Raw genomic sequence first — 24,903 nt, 5'->3', positions numbered from 1 at the left:
TTGGTCCTGTTCAAATTTAACAAGATTTTCGCAAGTTTTTTTTTGGCTTTTTGAAAAAAAAAACTATTGAAACAATCAGATCAGTTTACGTCTTGTTTTCTTTGCATAAATTTTGTACAGGACCTTATACAAAAAGTGGGACTCTAACTGTTTTCTTTTCAGAGTTATGACAACTTCCGTAAAAAAGTCGAAGCAAAAAATGTTTGCGTGTAGTGGATGATTAAATATTATCGTTGAACAAGTCTTTTTAAAATACCATAAATGATATAATTGATATAATTATAATTGATTTTTCAAATATTAGAATTTTCTCATGATTTATATGTTTAAAGTGTGTTCTAGGCTGGATCACACAATTTCCATGTACGTCCTCTGAAATAAATTCAAAAAAGCTTTAAAAAATAGTGACTTTGAATATTGTCTATTTCAAAACTTTGATATCTTTGATAGTTACTGTGTTTCTTTAAAATTTCAGCTTAAAATTATGCACATTGATTTTATATGTCAATTCGATCATGAAGGCTAATTCTCTTTTAATATTTAATTAAAAAAATACAATTAAAAAATAGTGTAGCTAGAATATAAACTTAAAAAAAATGAAGGTAAATTTAAAGTAGTTGAATAAAAAGTTCCAATTTTTCAAACAACAAAATTTAAATTTATTTAGAAAATTGTTATGCTGAAAATGCGTTTAAATCTGAAGATATTTATGATTTTTGTTTCAATAACGTTAAAAACTATAACATAGAACAACGAACACTTATCTACCAAGCTTAGTATGGTTCCATACCATTCTGTTTGTATAAATAATTTTGTGAAACACCCCAAACATAAATGTCACCCCGGTTTACAGTATTCGCGCAAGTGTGAACTGAAATGTGAGTGATGTGATTAATTCAATTTTTTAAAATATTTTAAATACAGATTAGGTGTCGTAGTTGGAGTCGGAGCCGGAGTCAACAATTTGTGGAAAGCTGGAGTCGGAGTCGGAGTCGGAGTCGGCTAGAGTTTGAAGGCCGGAGTCGGAGTCGGAGCCGGAGTCATCAATTTGTGGAAAGCCGGAGCCGGAGTCGGTGCCGGAGTCGGCTTAACTCAGAAAGCCGGAGTCGGAGTCGGAGTGAAAGTTTGATGAACACCGCGACGCCATACGTCAGGCAGCTACCACGTGGGTGAGAAACGGCTGGAATATTCAATTGCAAACCTTCTTTTAACTAGAAAATGATCATTTCGAGTAATCCTGATATTATTTAGTCGAATTCAGAATCTTTGCATAGCAAATTTGTATTTTTTGCAAATATTTCAACCACGTGGTAGCTGCCTGACGTATGGCGTCGCGGTGTGCATCAAACTTTCATAGCATGCTAAGGAAAATTTGATGCTTTTTGAGGGAAAACCGTTGATTCCGGAGACATCGGATTGTTTGCCGATGCGCCAGGTCTAGGGACAACGAATCCATATGCTCTCTTCGGGAAAAGTGTTCTCCAGACCATTCCCCACAGGCCTGACCATACCAGAAGTTGGCGCGTGATTTTCCCAGACCTGTAGGAGCGTTTGAACAAAAAGTTCCAGTTTCCCATAGTAATTCCCATGTAAACTTTAACCCTGATGCGCGCAGCCAGTTTACAACCAAATGGGCTGATATTTGGCATGAAAGTCCCTATGGGCATGCCCTACAAGGGGAACCATACTAAAACTTGATCCGAGAACTTTTTGAAAAACGTACCCACCCTAGTAGTCATCAAAGAGACACTTTTGGTTTTCAACTTTCAACGATTTTTCTAATTTTTTCATCAGCATGTTTTAATGAGCTTTTAGTTCCATTATCTTTATTTTAATGTGTTCTAATATTGGCCAACATATGAGATCGATCCGATATCTACAGCCAGAGTTATTCAACTGTCTCATTGTAGACGCACTTGGCAGGAACAATGAGACAGCTGGGGAACAATGAGACACTCTACGAAAATCAACATTTTTCTAGCAAAACATCATGTTTTTGTATTGTTCCATTGCAGGTGACTTGCCTTGAACATTTTAGAGCAATTTTGCCAACATGAAACTTTTAATAACAAAAGTTATACTAAAAATTATTTAAATTTTGTAAAATCCATATATTAATACCAAATAACTTTGTATTTTTGGTTAAATGAAGTTTAAACTCCATAAATATGCCAAAAATCATCATGTTTTGAAAGATTTCCATCGATTTTGAAAAGTTTATCGAAGAAAAATCAATGTGTCTCATTGTTACCCATGGGCTGAAATGAGTGGGGAACAATGAGACAGCCCTGGATTCTGGGTATATTCAAAATTTTGGCCAAATCTAATGAAAGGACATTGTAGCCCAACTTAATCCCTATGGAACGTCGAAAGAAATTTGAAGAAATATTAGTTTTGTGTAAACGGCAGCCTACGAGCGAAAAAGTATTTTTTGTCCATTATTTACTTTTACACCCCAGAATCAAACATTTATGAATAACTTTTAAAATGAGCGTCCATAACCAAAGCCACTAATATGGCAGACGTGTATCCAGTAAACACACCTTTCCCCCAAATATGAGCCTGATTGGTTGAAACTACGACTTGTGAGAGCCATTTTATCATTGTTCCCCGTGTCTCATTGATGACTGCTCTACCCTACAGTGGGTTCCAAAAATTGCTAAACTTTTTGTTTTCAAAAACCAATGAAGGCATTCGATTCAGCAGCTTTTATTACGTTAAAAAACACAAAAATGTCAAGTTAATGTTGATTATCAGTGCAGAATCACAGCCTTTTCTAAAATATACAGAAGGAACAGAATTCTCCAACGTTGAACAGCAACCGAAACGTTAAATCTTTAGCCCAATGTTGATTCTTAAGGCAAATTTAACGTACTTTCTGAATCTGTAATAATATTGAGGTGTTTTCTTGGAAATTTCCGAGTTACAGCAAAAAAAAAACAGAAAAAAGAAACGTCAAACCGTTGTAACGTCACGGCGGAAAAACTCAGTAAAAGCTAAATTTTCAGAATGTTTAGCGATTTGGAACCTTCTACAAAGTAGTTTCTTGCCATTTAAGAAGTTTCCAATAAATAATAAAGGAATTTAAAGCAAAAAACAAAAAAAAAAATAGAATTCTCAGCAATTTTTCAATGCAAAATTTTGCTCTTTGAAGCATCAGAATGCTGAGAAAATTTCCTATAAGGCAAGTTTGAGAGTAGCGATTACGTTTTTTTCCTGAACAGTTTCCAGCCAAAATGAACGGGAGCCTTTGGTTTGTTCCCTATTGCAATAACTGGTCAAAACTTGGGGTGGCCGGTATTTTACAATGGATAGTCATTTCGACAAAATTTTCCATATCATTTTGTAGCCGGTGCTCACAGGGATTTTAAATAAATGGATATAGGTAAACAAGGTCAAAAATTAAATTCAATAAGCTTATAGATAAGTTTTTTTTATCATGTTGGTCATGTGTGACATAGCCACCTGCACCTTTTTTTTATTTTCAATTTCAAATTGTGTTTTTATTACAATTTAGCAGTTCTGTTCCAGGTGACATGCAATTCAGAGAATTGGAGAACCTTTCAACTGAGATCAATTCATAAGCCTTTGCAATGAGGGTTCATATTTATATGTTTAGATTTTGCTAGCTGAGTGCTCTTTAAGGGAAAATATTTATTTTGCTGAGATGCAGCCTCTCAAAATTTATTTTTGGGGAAAATGATTTTTCTCGGTGTCATTTTATTAGCACTCTTTTGATAACTTGCGATATCTCGGAAATTATTGGTTCGATTTTCAATGCTTAAAAAATATTTTTTTGTGTAAATTTGTAATCTTTTATCAATAATAATTTCAAAACATGTGTTGCCTTTTCAAATGGGCAAACTGGGGGCACACATATTTTTAAAATTCCAAAATTAAATTTAAGGAAATAAAAATCTAAAAGGTTGGCAGTTTTTCAGTTTTGCAAACTCCAGCACAAATATGCACCCCAAACATATAAAAAAAATCGAAACTAAAATATAACTTTTTATGATAAAAAGTCCAGTCCACAATATTGTATGGAAAAACTAATGATGCAAATTGTTTTTTCATGACATAGAAAACTCGTGCACAAAGATTCATCCAATTATAAAAATACAGGTTTAAAAATACTGAAAAAAATGAAATTCTAGAAAATTACTGAAATGTTGCAAAATTCCACAACTGAGTGTAGCTGCAGTAAGGCATGTAAAGCAAATTAGTTTTCTTATCGCGATGGTCGACAGCGAGCAGCATTCGTTGCGTGCTGCACACTCCCGCCTCGGATTATGAAAACGGGCCGATCAGGCTTGTCGATGTAAACAACTTGTTATTGCAGCTTACCGGTCAGCCTCTTGGGATTAGGTGTGGCCATATCGGCGCAAAGTTACGATAGAAATGGCAGGAAAATGATAAATGTTAAGATATGGGTCATCTGGCCACACTGTCGTAAGTTTGAAGCAGTTATGTGAAGTTTGGTTCCTAACCTAACATTTAGTCTATTTGGTTTTATTTTTATAAACAAATGTAAATCTACCTGAATTACAAAATAGTACTAATCTAATGAAGCACACACTTCACCACAGCATGTCCACCACACTCCAGTGTACCGGTCATTAATCCACTCTCCAGGGATTGGCTTGACTGACGTCTCAATCCTGCCCAGGTCCCAACTCGCAGAGGTTTGCCCACATTGTGGCGGCAACTGTTGCTCTCTTTTTTCTTACATTTTTTTGTAACTCACACAAGGGGAGTACCAATTAATCAGCTTCAAGAAGCCTGCCCCCGAAGAATCCCAACCAGCATGTGAGAGAGATCCGTGGTAAATTATTCATCAACATAACACTTGGCAGCAGCGGCAGAAGGTAGGAGGCTAGATGAATGTGGGAACTTCCAGGAAATGGTGGCCCTTTTGTTACGGACTCCTTGCCTTGGCAAAGCCAGAGATGGAGAGATGCCAATCATCATCACTTTTCGGGAAAGGGTGCCTCCTCAAAGCGATGCCCCCCGAATTGGCCACTTTTAATGGGTTCTAATGAGCGATAATTAATGAATGTTGTGTGGTTTTACGGAATGGTTGGAGGTGAATGCAAATTTGAAGCTATTCTAATGAGATTCGTTGGTTGAAAAAAAGCCAGTTGGGCATGTTCTCGATTTGAACTTGCTTTAATTTATTCTGATTGTGGGTTGTTTTGTTAGTTAAAAATTTAAAACCTTTGCCTCTGGACTCTGGACTCTGGTCTGTGGGCTCTGGACTCTGGACTCTGGAGTCTCTGGACTCTCTGGACTCTCTGGACTCTCTGGACTCTCTGGACTCTCTGGACTCTCTGGACTCTCTGGACTTTCTGGACTCTCTGGACTCTCTGGACTCTCTGGACTCTCCGGACTCTCCGGACTCTCTGGACTCTCTGGACTCTGGACTTTGATTTTGACTTTGACTTTGACTTTGACTTTGACTTTGACTTTGACTTTGACTTTGACTTTGACTTTGACTTTGACTTTGACTTTGACTTTGACTTTGACTTTGACTTTGACTTTGACTTTGACTTTGACTTTGACTTTGACTTTGACTTTGACTTTGACTTTGACTTTGACTTTGACTTTGACTTTGACTTTGACTTTGACTTTGACTTTGACTGACTTTGACTTTGACTTTGACTTTGACTTTGACTTTGACTTTGACTTTGACTTTGACTTTGACTTTGACTTTGACTTTGACTTTGACTTTGACTTTGACTTTGACTTTGACTTTGACTTTGACTTTGACTTTGACTTTGACTTTGACTTTGACTTTGACTTTGACTTTGAGAAGTTGAGAATTAGCTTTTGAGAATTTGTAGGATTTAATTTCTTTTTTTTTTAATTTTTGAGTGAATATTAAGAAAATTACTGTTAAGATTTTGAATTAATAAATATTGACTTATTGAATGATTTGATATTTCTTTTTTTTTACACTTTCACATAGTTTTAACCAATTTTGAAAAATAACTCAACATTTTCCTTCCCCACCAAGTGAGCAAAGGAAAACGGAAGGAAAATTTTCCTCAAGCACGCGACAGTGCGGTTGTAATTTATTGGCCCCCTTTTTCCAAAAGAGGAACTCTCATTGTTGGAAAACACGTACCTTCCGGTTTGTGTGCAGGTGAGTGTTCGAAGGATGCTTCCTTCCGGTTTCCTCTCTCCCACCCCCCTTGCCACCTTACCATCCAACAATGGAAGCTTTGACGGGAAATGAAATTAATGAGGATGAAATTTATCACCTGCCCGGGTTTTCCTCTTCCCCCTTCGTTTCACAATCAAAAGGATCCCGTCCAGAATGCCAATTACAGGGAGCTCTCCGCTTTTTTTTAATCACATCACGAGTTTGCTCTAATTCATTGGAAATTCGATCGGTTTCGTGCCAATGAAATGGCTCGGTGGCGCGTTGGTAGAGCGAAAGCTTGAATTTCAATTTGTTTTCGGACGCACATTTGCACACCCAATCACGGCACTCATTCATCATTGGAGAGGGAATTTCCCTGGCAACTGGTTGGCGGTAAGGGGGTAAGGTATTATTTGTTGCAGAAAATAGACAGTTTTTTTTTCAGACATTTCAACGAAAACAGAAATTTTCAAATGAAACAAGTTCAGTTTTTGGTTTCTGAAAGAAAAATACATACTCAAAACAGACCCTTTCTCTCGCGAGCACGAATCGATCGCGACGCAAAACTGCTCTGATCAATTCCTACCGGTTGTTACTTCCACGCCAATCGCTACTGAAACTCTCTCTTCCGCTCTCCTTCTCACTCCAATCGGGTCGTACAGAGAATGGCACAGAGAGGCCGATAGCGCTATGTCGCTCAAGGCAGATTCAAAGTAGTCTGCAATCGGCATTGTTTTGATCATTTAATAAACTTTGGAGACACATTTGGCAGACATTTTCACCTTGCCAAATACAAGTTGACAGCAAAATCTTGTGGTGCAGGCCAAAAGAGCGCCGCGCTGGAATTTTGTTAGATTCTCTTCTCTCTGAACAAATTTCTTTGAGACTCTGGTCGGCGGACGGAGCAGGCAAAAAAAATCACGAGGTATTTGTATCGCTGTGTCAAACGATTGACCAAGCCGCTGGCAGCTAGCGAGTCATGATCGCTCGCGAATGGTTGCGCGCTCCAGTCGGCAAAAAATCGTTCGGCGATGAGTGTGTGATTTCTGATCATTGAACCGAAAATCAGGACTCTGGAAGATCATATACGAGCACGGCTTTCCCGGGAAGCTGATCAGAATGGTGAAATCGACGATGGACGGGGCGCGGTGCAGCGTGAAGATTTCGGGAGCGATGTCCGACCCGATCGAATCGCGCAAGGGACTGCGACAAGGCGACGGTATCTCCGGCCTCTGTTTCAACATTGGGCTTGAAGGTGTTATGAGGCGGGCGGGCTTCAACATGCGGGGCACGATCATCAACCGGTCCAGCCAGTTCATCTGCTATGCCGACGACATGGACATTGTCGGCAGAACGTTCGAGGAGGTGGCCAGGCGGTACACCGAATTGAAGCGGGAAGCGGATAAGGTTGGATTGAAGGTGAATGTTGCGAAGACGAAGTATCTGCTGGCAGGAGGAACCGAGTCCCTTAGGACTCGCATAGGACCGAGCGTGACGATCGACGGCGACGAGTTCGAGGTTGTAGAGGAGTTTGTGTACCTCGGATCGTTGGTTACGTCGGACAACAACTGCAGCAGAGAAATTCGGAGGCGCATCATCACCGGTAGTCGTGCCTACTACGGACTCCACAAGACCTTACGGTCTGGTCACCTTTCCGGCGTACAAAGTGTACCATGTACGAAACGCTGATAAGACCCGTCGTCCTCTACGGGCACGAGACGTGGACGATGCTCGAGGAGGACCTGCAAGCGCTTGAAGTTTTGAACGGCGAGTGCTTAGGACGATCTTTGGCGGCGTGCGTGAGAACACTGTATGGAGGAGAAGGATGAACCACGAGCTGGCGCAACTCTACGGCAAGCCAAGTATTCGGAAGGTCGCCAAGGCTGGCCGAATCCGGTGGGCCGGACACGTCGCAAGAATGCCGGACGCGCTGGATGCGCGCCAACCGAACCAGACTATCAATCCGGTGAAGTTGGTGTTTAATTCGGAGCCGGCTGGAACGCGGCGGAGGGGGGCGCAACGTGCACGGTGGTTGAACCAAGTGGAGGAAGATCTGGAAAGTGTGGGAGTTCCGCAGCGGAATTGGAGAGTAGCAGCCCAGGACCGAGTCCAGTGGCAGCGCATCTGGAGACAGCTCATGACCCGGAGGTTGTACGAGCAGTAAAAGTAAGTAAAAAAGTAAGTAAGATTTAAAGGTGATTCAACGATTATTTTCTTCTCTCAGTTTTGTTTTTGGAAATAGCCTCAGATGTTGTAAAAAGCCTAAGCAAAATGCTCGATGGTGTGTCTCTCCTAAAAAATAAAACATTTGCTTAAACATTTTTCTGAACATTGTTAACGTCAAAATTTCCAAAACCATCCTGATAGTTGATTCTTTAGACAATGACACATAAATGTCAATTCAAGAAAATACTGCAATTTGTTAATGTTCCATTGAATCACAAAAGTATGATTTCTATTATATACATTTTGTTTAGTGCAGAGAATGACCAAAAAATTAAAAATAATCCCAAAACATCTTATGTTTATTATTCAAGTTGGGTTAATCTCTGAAAATTCACACGAGATCGGAAAAAATTGCCCCGATCCCTCTGTGATTTGCGTGAAAATTTGTCCTAAGAAGTTAGTTTTCGTCCATTGCAAAAATTTTTGGAACGTATAATTTTATGGGAAACTCACAAATGTAATTTTTTTGAACAAAAAAAAAATCATTTTTAAATGTTGTGATTTTTCTAGGGTTTTTTATAGAGTGTAGAAATGTTGTACAAAGTTGTAGAGCTATCACGAGTTATCGCGGCTGTACGAAAAAAGTTGTATTCTTTTGAATGATTGTTTGAAGATGTTTCATAAAGATATATACTAGAATGTTTTGTCTTTGTCTAATGGTCTTTGTAAATTACTGTAAAAAACGTACATTTATGAAATCTCGATATCTTTTTGCATCAGTTCAGTTCAATACATTAAATTTTCACTAAATTTTCACTAGAAATGACAACTGATTTAAAAATATTTTTTTGTTTTTTTTTATTGATATTTTTGTTTAATTTTTGAAAGTTTGAGTAAGCCATTAAATTGGCCAACTTTAAATTAAAGTCTGTTTGCAACTACATTTCTACCTATTCACTGTTTTCAGCTTAAAAATATTTCAAAAATGTTTTTAAAGTGAGAATCCAAAATTGGAAGAGATCTTACCGCTTCACCATCAAGATATATCGAAAAATGGACCTCGGATTCGTGCAAATGGATTTATTTATTTGTTCTATTTCAACATTAAAACAGTTGGGTCCAGAAAGGGCAACAATTTTTGAAGAAAAATATGTCATTTGCTTGATTGATCTGCGCCAACAGTCCAACTTTGCGACAGAAATTAAGTTTTGATTAATTACCTTAATTGCTACTTATTTTTGAAGGCTTATTATTGCCTTTGATTTCCATTATCATGTTGGTTTCAATCATTTGCAATCAACCTGTCGAATGTGTCGAAATGCAAACAATCATTGCACCCCCTCAAAACCACAAAGTAATCAACCATGCAACCATCTCGTAAGCCCCAGATTGTTTGTTCCAATAGATGGGAGGAGGTTGGACCACGTCCACAATCATGGGGTCATTAGTTATAGGTACCCATAGTAAAGGTTTTCCAGTCTGTGCAACCTGCACGTTCCGCACGAAACCTGTATCATAATTTATCGATTCATTTCGTGTCCCCCGGACCGGCCGAATAAATTTCCCCCAAAAAGCTCGCCCCACTCTCTCGCTCTCATAGTATCATTAACGAATTTGGGAAACTCGTGCGGAATTACTCTCAGCGGGGGGTGCCCCCCAGTTCCCGTGGCCAAGGCCGCCGACTGTGTGACCAAATTAAGGGCCTACGGATTCCAGCGGAGTGCGCCAAAATATGCCCAAAAAACTCCAACACCGAGGTGAGGGGGTGACTTTGGGCCAGGGATGCTAATTTATCGGTGCGGTGACGGTGGCCACAAACATATGTCCGGGGTCTCCTGTTCAGCTGTCCGGGTTCGAATACGGCAGTGGCTGAAGTGCGTCTCTTCAATGAAAGTCACACAAAACAACAACAACATGGCCAGCAACACCCGCAACTCCACGGAGCAAATCCTGGCATGGTGGGTTAAATTTGAATATAAAACCTATTTTTTACAAACTGCCTTTTGTCTTTTGTCTTTTGTCTTTTGTCTTTTGTCTTTTGTCTTTTGTCTTTTGTCTTTTGTCTTTTGTCTTTTGTCTTTTGTCTTTTGTCTTTTGTCTTTTGTCTTTTGTCTTTTGTCTTTTGTCTTTTGTCTTTTGTCTTTTGTCTTTTGTCTTTTGTCTTTTGTCTTTTGTCTTTTGTCTTTTGTCTTTTGTCTTTTGTCTTTTGTCTTTTGTCTTTTGTCTTTTGTCTTTTGTCTTTTGTCTTTTGTCTTTTGTCTTTTGTCTTTTGTCTTTTGTCTTTTGTCTTTTGTCTTTTGTCTTTTGTCTTTTGTCTTTTGTCTTTTGTCTTTTGTCTTTTGTCTTTTGTCTTTTGTCTTTTGTCTTTTGTCTTTTGTCTTTTGTCTTTTGTCTTTGTCTTTTGTCTTTTGTCTTTTGTCTTTTGTCTTTTGTCTTTGTCTTTTGTCTTTTGTCTTTTGTCTTTTGTCTTTTGTCTTTTGTCTTTTGTCTTTTGTCTTTTGTCTTTTGTCTTTTGTCTTTTGTCTTTTGTCTTTTGTCTTTTGTCTTTTGTCTTTTGTCTTTTGTCTTTTGTCTTTTGTCTTTTGTCTTTTGTCTTTTGTCTTTTGTCTTTTGTCTTTTGTCTTTTGTCTTTGTCTTTTGTCTTTTGTCTTTTGTCTTTTGTCTTTTGTCTTTTGTCTTTTGTCTTTTGTCTTTTGTCTTTTGTCTTTTGTCTTTTGTCTTTTGTCTTTTGTCTTTTGTCTTTTGTCTTTTGTCTTTTGTCTTTTGTCTTTTGTCTTTTGTCTTTTGTCTTTTGTCTTTTGTCTTTTGTCTTTTGTCTTTTGTCTTTTGTCTTTTGTCTTTTGTCTTTTGTCTTTTGTCTTTTGTCTTTTGTCTTTTGTCTTTTGTCTTTTGTCTTTTGTCTTTTGTCTTTTGTCTTTTGTCTTTTGTCTTTTGTCTTTTGTCTTTTGTTGTTTTTAGTTTTTAGTTTTTAGTTTTTAGTTTTTAGTTTTTAGTTTTTAGTTTTTACTTTTTAGTTTTTAGTTTTTAGTTTTTAGTTTTTAGTTTTTAGTTTTTAGTTTTTAGTTTTTAGTTTTTAGTTTTTAGTTTTTAGTTTTTAGTTTTTAGTTTTTAGTTTTTAGTTTTTAGTTTTTAGTTTTTAGTTTTTAGTTTTTAGTTTTTAGTTTTTAGTTTTTAGTTTTTAGTTTTTAGTTTTTAGTTTTTAGTTTTTAGTTTTTAGTTTTTAGTTTTTAGTTTTTAGTTTTTAGTTTTTAGTTTTTAGTTTTTAGTTTTTAGTTTTTACCCCATGTGCACAGTGGGAACCATACCAACCGGTCACTGCTGCTGCCAGAGTGGAGTTCGTAGGCTCCATTCAGGAAAGTGACCACAGGTGACCAGGGAGGGGTGAAGTATTAAATTGAGAGCTTTCAGCACCGTTGGCAATCAACCGGAATTTCGTAGATTGGAATGCGATATCGGGACATGGCACACACACACAAACACACACACACACACAGCTTCCTCTTGGCTTCTGTACGTGTGTATGAATGTACATTTCTTGATTATGCACGGGATGTTAATTGCGGTAAATTTATGGACGATTTGTTCTGGATAAACGAGCCAACTCGGAATCGGAATATCTGAGTTTGGGTTTCTCCACTTATATGGGCCTCGTGTACGTAGAGGAAATGTGTGTGTGTGTTTGGTTCCAGATCAATACGGTGAATCTTCGCCCGTTTCAAGATTATTGCGGTAGCCAGAAGAGAAAGAGCGTGTTTCGTTCCGGGCCATGCGAATTTGGTTCCGAGTTCAAAAGAGATCTAGTCAGATGATAATACTGTCTATGTATGTTATTTTTTGTAATTAGCTGAATTTTGTTTTCTAGCTCAAACTAAATATTGCATTGAAAATAGAGGCATTTCACATTTAATGTGTTTGTTTTTATGAATTAGACTTGTCTCAAACTCGGGACGCCCCCGCAAGCCTTATCTCGAGCACATCTCAATCCTTTGCTCTTCGACGGTCCCAATAATGAATCCTCCAGCACAACCCTCTTCCCGTCCTCCCCAAAAACATTCGAACTCAATGACTGCATAGCTAATCTGATGCTCACATTAACCGAACGCGGGATCGCCACAACAACTCGTGAGAAGTGAGTTTAAGTGCACTGCTCAGCCATCCGAACCGATGATCTGCTCGATGAGAGGCAAAATTGAACATTTCACCTGCTTCGTTCGTTCGATTGAATAATTTATAATCCAATTGCAGGAAAAGGTCCCCCACACGTTCGATTAGATTTGGAGTGGCGATTTCTCTCGCCGAGTGCTTCGAAAATGGAGCTCGTGTGAACCGACGACGGTCATGACAGGGATAGCTGGAAGCTATAGTCGTCGAGCAGTCTAGCTGGAATCGGGGGAGGCTCAGCTGGACCAATGCATGCGGTTTGCATCTTGGAAGGAGCTGTTGGAGCTGATTAGGCTACGGGAAACAGAATCGTGTGAAACAGCACAGCTGAGTATTTTGGAATACTAGAATAGTAACCCTCAGATGTTGTGTTGATAATTTTTGTATTTTTTTATTAATCTAAAACTTTGAGTGGCTCTCCTGTTTTTTGTTTTCGTTAAAAAAAATAGACTTATAACTGCAGACATATTAACATTTAAACTGCAGTTGGTTTTTTGGCATTTTTTAACATGTTGAACAACCATTGAGAAATTTCCTACTATTCTTGAAGTAACCTTGATTTTTCCAAGTGACAGATCAATACATCAGTACATCCAGCTCAAAAAAGTATTTTCGGAGGAAATATAAATATAAAAGCGGTTCTAACTGGCTCGAATTTCTTTCTGAGAAATCGACAAAAAAAAGTTATTTGTGTTATAACCTAAACAACCCATTTTTCCAGTTTATTTTGGCTGGATTTCAGCAACTTAAGATCTAATCTTCAAATTTTCTTCGACAAATTAACCCCCAAATGCCATATTTTTTTTAAATTTTTGCCTTATTCAGCCTTGTTGAGCAACTTTTGTTCTACAAAAACATAACTTTTCTTGTTTTATGCTTTTATTGTTAAATTTTTAGAATTTTTACTTACATTTATCATGTCGACGTCGTCGTGCTATCTTGTCGCACCCGCCATTTCGACGTTCCGAGAAAAACGCGTTTTAATGTTTGACCTAGAATAAACAAAACCAGAGCACGCAATGTAAACAATAACAAACACGTGTTGTTTGGCTGAACATTATGTGCATTGTCCCGAAGTTTGGTTGAAGTTGGTTGCTGGAGTCCCGAGTTATAATTACAAATGTTTACGGTAGTATAACTTGTACGTGCGTCAAACGCGTTCTGACCTGAAATCCCTTTGGCCAGTTGTCACACTTACATCAATTTTCAGGGAGTGACAAGATAGCACGACATAATTAAAACTTCTTTCATATGAAAAGTGACAAAAAATTTCTAAGCCTTTTTGGTTTTCATTGAATACCTCAGGATCGAAATCGAATTTTGGGGATCTGTGAAGGTCAAAAGATGAGGCTGTACAAAATGGCGTTCTTAACTCAATTTGGCCCAAAATGCACGTACGACAAGTTAGCACGACGGCGACGATGTTTACTTTATGTTTGTTTCTGATAGTATTTGGCTTGTTCTACCACCTCCCATCGTTAACTTTGGCCTTTTCATTTTTTTTCATGTTTTTTAGAGGTGGGAAAAAAGGGCGAGCTGTTTAAAGAGCCGGTTCACTAAAAAGAGCGAACGAACCATGGCTCCCAAAAAAAAAAAAGAAAAGATGCCTTCCTCACTTATTACCGACAATAGCTGATATGATGGAATTGTACAAAAATTTCATCTATGATTTAGATCCGGAATAAAAAAGTACATCAATATCACTTATGTGGACATATCTCGAGACAGGATTGCCAGATCTTCAATGTTTTGAACTCGTTGGAAAGGTCTTTTGATAACCTAATTAACGATGGGTGGGATGGTGGATCCGGAAATAGTTTACATACATTTAAGTGAGATCCAGCGTCCAAAAAGTACATCAATATCACTTAAGTGGCCATATCTCGAGACAGGGTTGCCAGATCTTCAATGTTTTGAACTCGTAGGAAAGGTCTTTTGATAACCTAACCAACGATGGGTGGGATGGTGGATCCGGAAATAGTTTACATACATTTAAGTGATATCCGGATATATGTGAAAACACATTTTTATACATAACTTTTGAACTACTTATCGAAACTTCAATCTGTATAAAATTCGTTCTATGTGACCTTAAACCAAGTCGAATGCAACAGGTTCGGGTCAAATCGGTTTAGCCAGTGCCGAGAAACATGAGCTAGTTTGTTGGTCACATACATACATACACACACACACACACACACACACACACACACACACACACACACACACACACACACACACACACACACACACACACACACACACACACACAGAAATTTGTTCAGTTTTCGATTTTGAGTCGATATGTATACATGGAGGTTAGGATGTAACAAAAATGACTTTTTGGCGGGCATTCAGGGGTTTGTTCCGGTGGGCATACTGAGCCTAAATCAAAAATATGAGCTTGATTGGACGTAACAGGAGCTGGCGCTCCGCCCTTCAATTTTAAATGGGATTTAACCCGTAAAAAAAGATTTTTTCAAAAATGTCACTTTTTGAGGCATTTTGGCCACCAATGCGTTTACCAAAAACATCACTGGCGTGTAGGCCAGATCCTTGCGCATCTTTTGGTATATATAACATTGAAGTTTGGAGCATCCTGGAGCTCAGTACAGACCTTCAAAGTTTGGCATTTTTTCGAAAAATCGGTCCCAGCAAAATCAAATGGCGTCTCGGGCGTCGCGAGGTGCGACGCATATCTTTTTTGCCGGGGCCGATTTTTCGAAAAAATGCCAAACTTTGAAGGTCTGTACCGAGCTCCAGGATGCTCCAAACTTCAATGTTATATATACCAAAAGATGCGCAAGGATCTGGCCTACACGCCAGTGATGTTTTTGGTAAACGCATTGGTGGCCAAAATGCCTCAAAAAGTGACATTTTTGAAAAAATCTTTTTTTACGGGTTAAATCCCATTTAAAATTGAAGGGCGGAGCGCCAGCTCCTGTTACGTCCAATCAAGCTCATATTTTGGATTTAGGCTCAGTATGCCCACCGGAACAAACCCCTGAATGCCCGCCAAAAAGTCATTTTTGTTACACTCTATTGGAGGTGGGTCTACGACGTTTTTATACAAATTTCATTTTTAGAGCTGGATTATAGCCTTACCTTAGTGAGGAAGGCAAAACTATTAAAAAGTTCAGAGATTTGTGAAAAAAAAATCATCAGAATATAAAAAAAAATGCAGAATGTTTTCTCAAAATAATACATCAGCATTTCTCGGATTAGTATTCAAAAAGACGTAAGAGCCAACGGTTAACAAAGCCTTTTTTGCTTCGGTATTCGACCTACTTACGAAAAACCAATTTCAAAAATGCTTAGGCTTCATCCATAAAGTACGTCACGCAAAAATCAGCCAAAATTTACCCCCCCTCCCCCCCTTTGTCACGCTTTTCCTATACTTATAACATGCAATGTCACACTTGCTCAGACCCCCCTCCCCGCCTAGAGCGTGACATACTTTATGCATAAGATTGTTTATCTACACGTCTTTCAAGCGCCTCAAACTGAAAATAAATGAAATGTTGTTACAATTTGGAAAAAAACTAATATTAGTGTCGGAGGTCACGGTGGCTCTCACGGCTTTTTGAAAACTCACCCGAGATTTGTTTAATTTTGTCATAATTAAGGGCAATTTGAAAATTAATGGGAATATTTAAAAAAAAATCCTGGATTTAAGTTTGGATGCCGTTCAATTCTTAAAACATTTAGGTTCAAGTAGAAATCTTGACATAGAGATCGCCAAGACATATGGTTTAAAAGCGCATCTTCTCGTTTTTAGTTTTTTTTCATTCAAATAATTTATAAAAGTCCATTGGAATAACAATAACAGCGCATCTTCTCGTTTTTAGTTTTTTTTTTCATTCAAATAATTTATAAAAGTCCATTGGAATAACTTAAAAAATTAAACCATTTAAAAAAAATGTTCATCGAAGTTTTGAAAAAAAAAAAACGAAAGAGCCGTTCAAAAGTGCCGCTCTTTTTAATGAGCGATCCAAAATGAGCGGCTCCTAAAAAAAACGGTTTTGCCCACCTCTAGTGATGAGATAGGAATTTTATGTAACTGCGATTCTCTTTGTTTCGTCATTCGTCATCCGTGTCTGTCGAAGGCGACATGGACGGCCTCTTTTTTGCCGGGGCCGATTTTTAGAAAAAAAAATGCCAAACTTTGAAGGTCTGTACCGAGCTATGGGCTGCTCCAAATTTCAATTTTTCCAAAAATTCATAACTCGGCGGCATATTTTTTGACCATACTTCTCTATAGTGTTCATCCATACAAATTTGTATCGAGAAACCAATGATGAAAAATGTCGTTATTGGACCTAAGGAATGGACAAAGTTTCATCCAAATAAAAAATGCTTTGAAAAGTCGATTTGCGAAAACGACGAGAATTACTCCTTTGTTGCATTACAGTTGGAGGAAATAAGTTGTTAAAGAACAATTTTTAGTTCAATTGACTGCTCGTGTGTAAACTTTCAGAACACAATCATCTTGAGATCAATTACTGTTTCGTTGCACATGCATTGAGGAAAGTGCAAACATCATTGTTCGTCCTGTGCGTTTCAGTTCAGTGTGGTTTTAAGCCTTAAGGACACTCAACAATAGGGTTCCCTCCGCGGCAACCACATTTTCCCTCGAAAGCCAATAATACCTGCCATTGCTTTGCATTGCGGTTACCGGTGCTGACAATAATTGGCGAGATAATTAAAGCCGAGCTCTGTTTGCCGAGCTGGCCATGGGAGCTTTGTGATGTGGCCTATAGCAGGACAGAGCAGATTCATGCGTGGGTGGTTGGCCCGGCTCTTTGTTTGAGCTCGAAACCAAATTAATTAATTCCCAGTTAATTCATCCGATGTTGATATATTGAATTGAAATTGTACTTGCCGGTTCCAGAGAATCGGAATTCAATCATTTGGTCTGAACTGTAATGATCTTTCTTTTTGATAGTGGCAGATTGGTAAATCTGGCAATTAAAATAAAATTTGACTTTGGACAATGGTTTGCAACATTCGAATTTCATTGCAACATTTTTTTAAATCAAATTTAAATTCAACCTTTCAAAATATCATCCTACAAAAAATACTTACAATGTTTATGATTGAATGCAAGGTTTGTGTCGTCGCTAGGAGTTAGCAGAAACAAATCAAGCTGATGAACGCAAATGGTCTTCAAGAGACTATAGATCAATCAAGCAAATAAGTAGATGAGCCCTACGACGATCGCGTGATGAATATTAAATTAGCACAGTAGATTTAAAAAAAATAATTTCAGCACATTCTGTGGTTATTTTTTTCTTATTTAGCAATGAAAAAATTAACAAAATGAATAAATTTGGAATAAAATCTAAATTTAATTCTTCTAGTTTTTCCTTGCTGTGCTTCAACACTAAACTGGAAAGTGTAGGAAGTTTCGGACCAAAAATGTTGCCAGTTTCACCTCTCCTTCTCAAAGTATATGTCCAGCCTGCGAGAGTCACCCACCGCCATCGTCACTCATCCCGAGCTATCGGCGTGGCCCATCATCAGCATCGGTCAGATCGCAGATCACAGATCTATCTATCATTCTAAACGGAGGAGCGGGAAGGAAGCCCACCTTCACCACTCTCGTCATCCATTCCCACTGGTCTTCATCGATCGAGGGAGGGCCAAAACGGGGAGATCACGGTGTTTCTAATGTTGTTTTAAATGTAAAAAAAAAGAAATTTGATGAAATGATTTGAAATTCAAGCATTATAATTTTTCATGATTTTAGAATAAAACAAATACTTACGACCAAGACTTACCGGGAAATGAGAAATTTTCAACTCATTTTTTTCTGCTGCATTGTTATATAATTGTCACAAACTTCATGCCAAATATGTCTTTTCTAACAATTTTTCATCAGAATTTTAAGATTAAATTGACTTGATGTGCTTCGAATCCCGGACACTGAAAGAAGCTAATTCGAATTCCGGACACTTTTGCTTCGAATTCCGGACACTCGTTTTTTCTTACGAATCGCACGAATTTGGATTGAAATTTTAGTTAGGTCTCAAATAAGCTGTAACATCAAAACAATCAAAATCTTGTACAGAATTTGACTAGAATTTAAAGAAATCAGAACCATAATTTTCTGCTTTGCCTTCCCGGTGAAATGTTTCTCATTTTTGGTAAACTCATATTTTTATTTTATTCAATTGTTTTGGCATTGACTACAGCGTCCAAACCAATTTGAAATGAAAGTTGATGTTAGAATTCGTCAAATAACACAGTTTTGACAATTATTATGCAAACTTATATTCAAATAATTGATAAGACAAGATGAGATGTCCGGGTTTCGAAGCGTCCGGGAATTCGAATCATGACGTTATACATTTTTCGGCAATTTTTTTAATTCAATTTATGCCCTTGACTCTAATGGAACCAAAAGGTCAAGCCTAATTAAGTTTGATTCTTAAAAAAAAGTTTTTTTTTACAACAAAAGAATCACAGAGTAAAAATAAAATATGGAGCAGTTCTCTACGAAATCGGTCTTATTTCTTTTATTTTAATTATTGTATTTTTTAATCCAGCTGAAACTTTTTTGGTGCTTTCGGTATGCCCAAAGAAGCCATTTTGCATTTTTAATTTGTCCATATAATTTTCCATACAAATTTGTCAGCTACAAAAATAATATGTGAAAATTCAAAAATCTGTATCTTTTGAATGATTTTTTTTTATCGATTTGGTGTCTTCGGCAAAGTTGTAGAAATGGATAAGGACTACACTGAAAAAAAATGAAACACTGTAAAAAAGTTTGGTGATTTTTAATCTCACTTTTTGTCAAACTTGGTTTGCAAAAAAATACTATTCTTATTTTTTATATGTTTTACTTTTAAGAAATTTCCAGAATGGGCAAAAAAACTTTGACTGAGTAATGATTTTTGAATCAATACTGATTAAAAAAAAAAACTAAATATTGATCACAAAAAAATTTCAACTTCATTTTTCGATTTAAAATCGAATTTGCAAACAAAAAGTACTTTATGGAAATTTTTGTTTAGAGCACATTTTTCAAATCATAGCCATTTTTAGGTAACTTTTTTTAAAATAGTTTTATTTTCGGAAAGATCAAAAATTTCATTAACTTTTCATATTTTAACATTGAAAATCGGTTTATTAGTTGCGACATTAGAAAATGGTGTGTTGTTTGGGTGGGACTTAGAAAACATCAATTTTCCTGTTTTTAAATCTTTGCATGGCAATATCTCAGCAACGTAGAATTGTATCAACAAAATTCAAAAAACTAAATATAGTGATTTTTCTCAGCTTTTTTTTTTCAAGGGTGGACAAACATTTGCACTAATTTAAAAAAAAATGAACAACTGCGACTATTTTCAAAAAAGTTACCTTAAAATGACGAAAACGGTGCAGTTAAAAATTATTTGCGACCAATGCTTCGATTTTTTTTAATCAGTATTGTTTAAAAAATTCATAACTCGGTCAAAGATTTTTTGCACACTTTAGAAATTTCTGAAAAGTTGGCATTTGATGTCATCTATGACATATCCGAAAATACAAAATATTAAAAAAAGTGTTTGTTTGCAAATCAAAAGTTTTTTGAAAAGTGACAAAAAGTTAAATTAAAAATCACCAAACAAATTTTTACCGTCTATAATTTTTTTTCTGTGTAGTCTTATCCAACCTACAACCTTGCCAAAAAAACAAAACCGATAAAAAAAATCCTTCAAAAGGTACAGATTTTTGAATTTTCATACAGTATGGAGAGCTGCCAAATTTGTATGAAAATTGTATTGACAAATTAATGATGCAAAATGGCTTCTTTGGACATACCAAAAGCACTAAAAAAGTTTCAGTCGATACAAAAAAAAACAATGACCGAAATCTCCGAGAATTTTTCAATATCCAAAGTCCATTAAAGGGATTGTTAACTACACAGTAAAAAATTGTGTAAATTTTGAAGGTGTAATTTTGAAAGGTTGAATATTACCTCTTTTATGGCGTAATTTTACCTCAATTAAGACTGAAAAAGTGACATTACATCAGAAAAGTGGTAAAATTACACGTTTTCAGAGGTAAAATTACACATTTTTTCTTACATAAAAGATGTACCCCTTCCCAGATGTAATATTACCATGATTTTTTTTGCTGTTTACCACTTGTAGAATAAAACAGTTTTTTTTTTTATAACAACCAACTTTTAACCCACCGTGCCGTGTCCATCTCGCTGACCGGATCATTAAAACGGCACCAAAACGGTCCCGTCCCGTCCCGTTGTCGGTCGACGTGGCATTCCGTGGCCGCGCGAAGTGATAGGCAATAAAACTTTTCTAGCCAATAGTAACAATCACTTCATTAAATGATAAATTAGTTTCAGAACCGCGTGTAATAAATCTCCCGCGCCAGGTCGGTCGGTCGGACAGGTCGTCGATTCCCTGGGTGCCGCTTGATGACGACGTTTGTCCGCGCGATCATTGTCTCAGCGAGGTCTCGATGATGCGTGGTGATCGCGGGTCCCAGCAGGAAGCAATGGAAGCTGGTTGGGTGAGCATTAGGGTGGGTCATTTTTTTCGAAAGTGCTCGGATCCGGCTGAAATAAGGTCCATCTTGTAGAGGGTATCCATAGGGACTCTCATACCAAATTTGAGCTCATTTGGTTGAAAACTGGCTTGTCGCTCGGGGGTTAAAGTTTACATGTAAATTACTATGGGAAATGCGTGATTTTACTTCAAACGCTCCTACAAGCTGAGCGACAAACTTTAACCCACACTTACACTAGGTAGCCGTGTCGGGGGTGGTCCAAGGAACATTTTTCTCTAAGGGTTCATGGTCATCCGTTCAACCCTGAGCTTGCGCAAAGCCGAAACATCCGGCGACGCCGGAATCCTTCTAAATCTCAGTTTTAACGGTCAACGCATGCTACGAAACTATGACAGAAGCATTGTTTGAAAGAATGAAAAACGCGACGCCGAATGTCAACAAACTAAAATGGAAGCAGAAAAGAACGGTTCATCAGTATTGTTTTACTTTTTGCTTTAAATAACAAAATGTGGCTTTTTCAACTGTGTCGATTAATTTCAGATGGTTTTTTGGCTTATTTGTGTACTTTATCCAACGTTTCCGAACTACAACAGTACGCCAGAGTTGGACTTCCGGTCCCGTGAATTTCCAGCCCAATCTGCGTCAACGAACATCTGCAATTCTTCGTTCGTGGCACCCAGCTGGAGCTTGTGGTTGATAGTCGAATCCAGATAGCGCAAAACTCGCTTGGCTTCGTTCCAGTCCTGTTGGTTCGGCTTGCTGGACTTCTGGACCAAGATCGACGTGCTCACTGCTATATCTGGTCTGGTGTGCACCGCTACGTACAGCGGACCTCCAATCAAGCTGAGGTAGTCCTGGTTGTTGGGAAGTGGCTTGCACTCTTCGTTGGATAAAGTACACAAATAAGTGTTTGAGCTGCTTTCAACGACTGCAAACCGAAAATCCATTTGAAATTAAATAACAAATGATTCAAAATTATCGTTTTACAGGTTGATCGTCGCACATGGCCAGCGGAATCGATGGCGAGGGGTTCACGGAAGGAGTCTTTGGGATAGACAGGACACGTGGAGATAGTTACGGTTGGACTTTATGGAGGAAGCGGTTGGTCGACGCACAGGGTCAGCGGAATAGACGGTTGGGATTCGCCTGGCAGGGCCAGCGGCATCGTCGGCGGATTTTCTCCGGAAGAGCCGGATGGATTGACAGAACAGGGATGGATTGGCCATTATGAAGCGGTTATCATCGGCTTACCTGGATACTTTTCCTAATTGTTAAAAACATACTAAGAAAATATAGCTTTTTTTGTTTATTTTGTAGACCAATAAAAGTTATTTTATTGAAGTTTCATGGATATCTTTAACATTGTTTCACTTGAACTTCTACTGCACGCTATTCTTGGTCGCGTTGTTGCAGATAATACGGCTCTTGAAGCTTCGAAGCACGTTCTGAACGAACCTGGACTGATCCAGTTCCAACTCATTAACTTCCTTCCAGTGAACCAGGAACAGCCGTTCTCCGTCCTCTTTGGTCACTCCTTCCAACTTCTCCACCACGTGTCCTTTTCGATTCCGTTTTTGGCCTTTGTGCGTTTGGCCGGAACCACCGGAGGTGGGGCTATGTCCTCCAACATCAAACTTTTCGACGCTCTCGGCAGACTCTACAGTTTTGGCGGCACTTTCTCAACATCTTCTCTGGCCCGATCCATGTTTGAGTAAGAGTCCGTCGAAGATCGCTTGCCGTGGCTGCTGGCCCACTTCTCGCCTTCCTCACGCGCAAATTTTTCCAGAAGATCTCGGCGGTTGAGATTTTCCTCCGGTTCCCAGGAGTTTTCGGAATCGTCGCAACCTAATCTTGGTCTGAAATTGGATTCATCAGAGCTTAGCTTTCTGATCCGATAGGCTGAATTTTATTTTCAAATTGCTTATTATTACCATATTTTCCCGTAAAAACACCTTGTTGGGAGAGCGCAACCCTTCACTTATTGCTTCCATTTTAGTTTGTTGACGTTCGGCGTCGCGTTTTTCATTCTTTCAAACAATGCTTCTGTCATAGTTTCGTAGCATGCGTTGACCGTTAAAACTGAGATTAAGAAGGATTCCGGCGTCGCCGGATGTTTCGGCTTTGCGCAAGCTCAGGGTTGAACGGATGACCATGAACCCTTAGAGAAAAATGTTCCTTGGACCACCCCCGACACGGCTACCTAGTGTAAGTGTGGGTTAAAGTTTGTCGCTCAGCTTGTAGGAGCGTTTGAAGTAAAATCACGCATTTCCCATAGTAATTTACATGTAAACTTTAACCCCCGAGCGACAAGCCAGTTTTCAACCAAATGAGCTCAAATTTGGTATGAGAGTCCCTATGGATACCCTCTACAAGATGGACCTTATTTCAGTCGGATCCGAGCACTTTCGAAAAAAATGACCCACCCTAGTGAGCATAGACAGGTCAACAGCCGGAGGTTGGCTGCGCAGCTGGAACTACGGTATTCTGCTAATGAACTGTTGGGATGACTGCGATATTGGCAGGTTTTCAGCAGAGAGTTTTGAGGTTATAAAAGATACTTTCATCTTGAATATATTAAAACTCACAAAAGTCCAACTTTTCTACTGAAGCAGACCAGAACCCCTTAAGCGAGGTCACATAAACCGGGATATCGACCATACATTGCACATATTGTAACCGACTAACACAACCGATAAACGCCAGTTGTTGGCTAAAAGCATTCGTCTGCTCAGGTCCAACCTTGCTGCTGCTGCTGCCGCCGGACAACCGGAACCGATATGATAATATTTTATTAAGGTGCTCAACCTTTATTTTTGCGCCGGAGTGAGTGGTGTGGCGGTTTGCACACAATGGCCACGTACGGGCGATGATAACCCGTGGAGTGCATCACCAGGGCCAGCAGAGGTGGACAACACAACACGTGGACTTGGACGCCAAGGTTGGAAGCTCGACCTAATTGCAATTGCAGTAAATCTTGAGTCATCTAGGCAGGCGCAACCCTGTGGAGGCAAATCTTTATTTACGCGTTCAAGTGCCTCCAGATTTTTGTGCGGAAAGTTATAAATTTGATTTGTGTAGTAAAGTAATGATTTCATTTTAAAAGCAGGTTTTCCTATGATCTAGATCTAAAAAAAAAAAACAAAAAAAGTCCCCGGTCAGAAAACCATACCGCGCCATTACGGTTGAGAAAGCGATTGTTTTTCTCCCCTGGTTGAAACTCTCCAAAGGAATCGTGTGGCGTAAACTAATGACCTCCCCTGGTGCTGCTGCAGTAGATAGTGCCACCTCGGGCTATTAGTGTTCGTACGTACAGGTCACCTGGAATGCCACATACAACGTGATAAGGTAGGAATTTACACCGCATTCAACCGTGGCGTTGGTGGTGGCGGTGGGGGCGCGGTTTGCTGGTCAAGCTGGACCCCAGCGGGGATAATGTCCAAAGAGGGGTTTCTTGAATGGGGAGTAGGGTAGGATGTAAGAAATTATGTTGTTTCATTTATTCGCTCAATCTGAAAAAAAAAAATAAATAAATAATAACAGATAATTATTAGGATGTCACAAAAATGACTTTGGACGTAACAGGAGCTGACGATTTGCATTTGAATTTTAAATTTTAAATGGGATTTAACCGTAAAAAGTATTTTTTTTTCAAAAACGCCAATTTTACCTTTAGCACTAACCGGCGTGACATTGATAGGTTAAAGATTTTTTATTGCAAAATTAAAAATACGAATAAATAAAAACGGAATGGTATAAAAACCATTCTGAGTCAGGTAAAGAAGTGTTCAAAGTAACTGTAGAAGAAGTTTTCAACAAATTTAAACAAAAAGTTAAATAGTAGGTTGAGTTCAATTCAATTATGAAAACATTAATAAAGAGGATTATTTCAATATTCTCAAAGTGTGGCTTTCTCAACG

General features: G+C 38.3%; 1 pseudogene; it reads right to left on the bottom strand.

Annotated features, from left to right (window-relative positions):
- LOC119768947 overlaps window positions 1–20,668 on the bottom strand; it is a 32,376-nt pseudogene extending 11,708 nt beyond the window's left edge.
- Window positions 20,669–24,903: the final 4,235 nt, after the last annotated feature.

The sequence above is a fragment of the Culex quinquefasciatus genome, chromosome 3 (genome assembly GCF_015732765.1).
Source record: "Culex quinquefasciatus strain JHB chromosome 3, VPISU_Cqui_1.0_pri_paternal, whole genome shotgun sequence".
NCBI classification, from domain to species: Eukaryota; Metazoa; Arthropoda; class Insecta; order Diptera; family Culicidae; genus Culex; species Culex quinquefasciatus.
The sequence above is the reverse complement of the archived record's forward strand: the minus strand, read 5'-3'. Positions and strand labels throughout refer to the sequence as shown.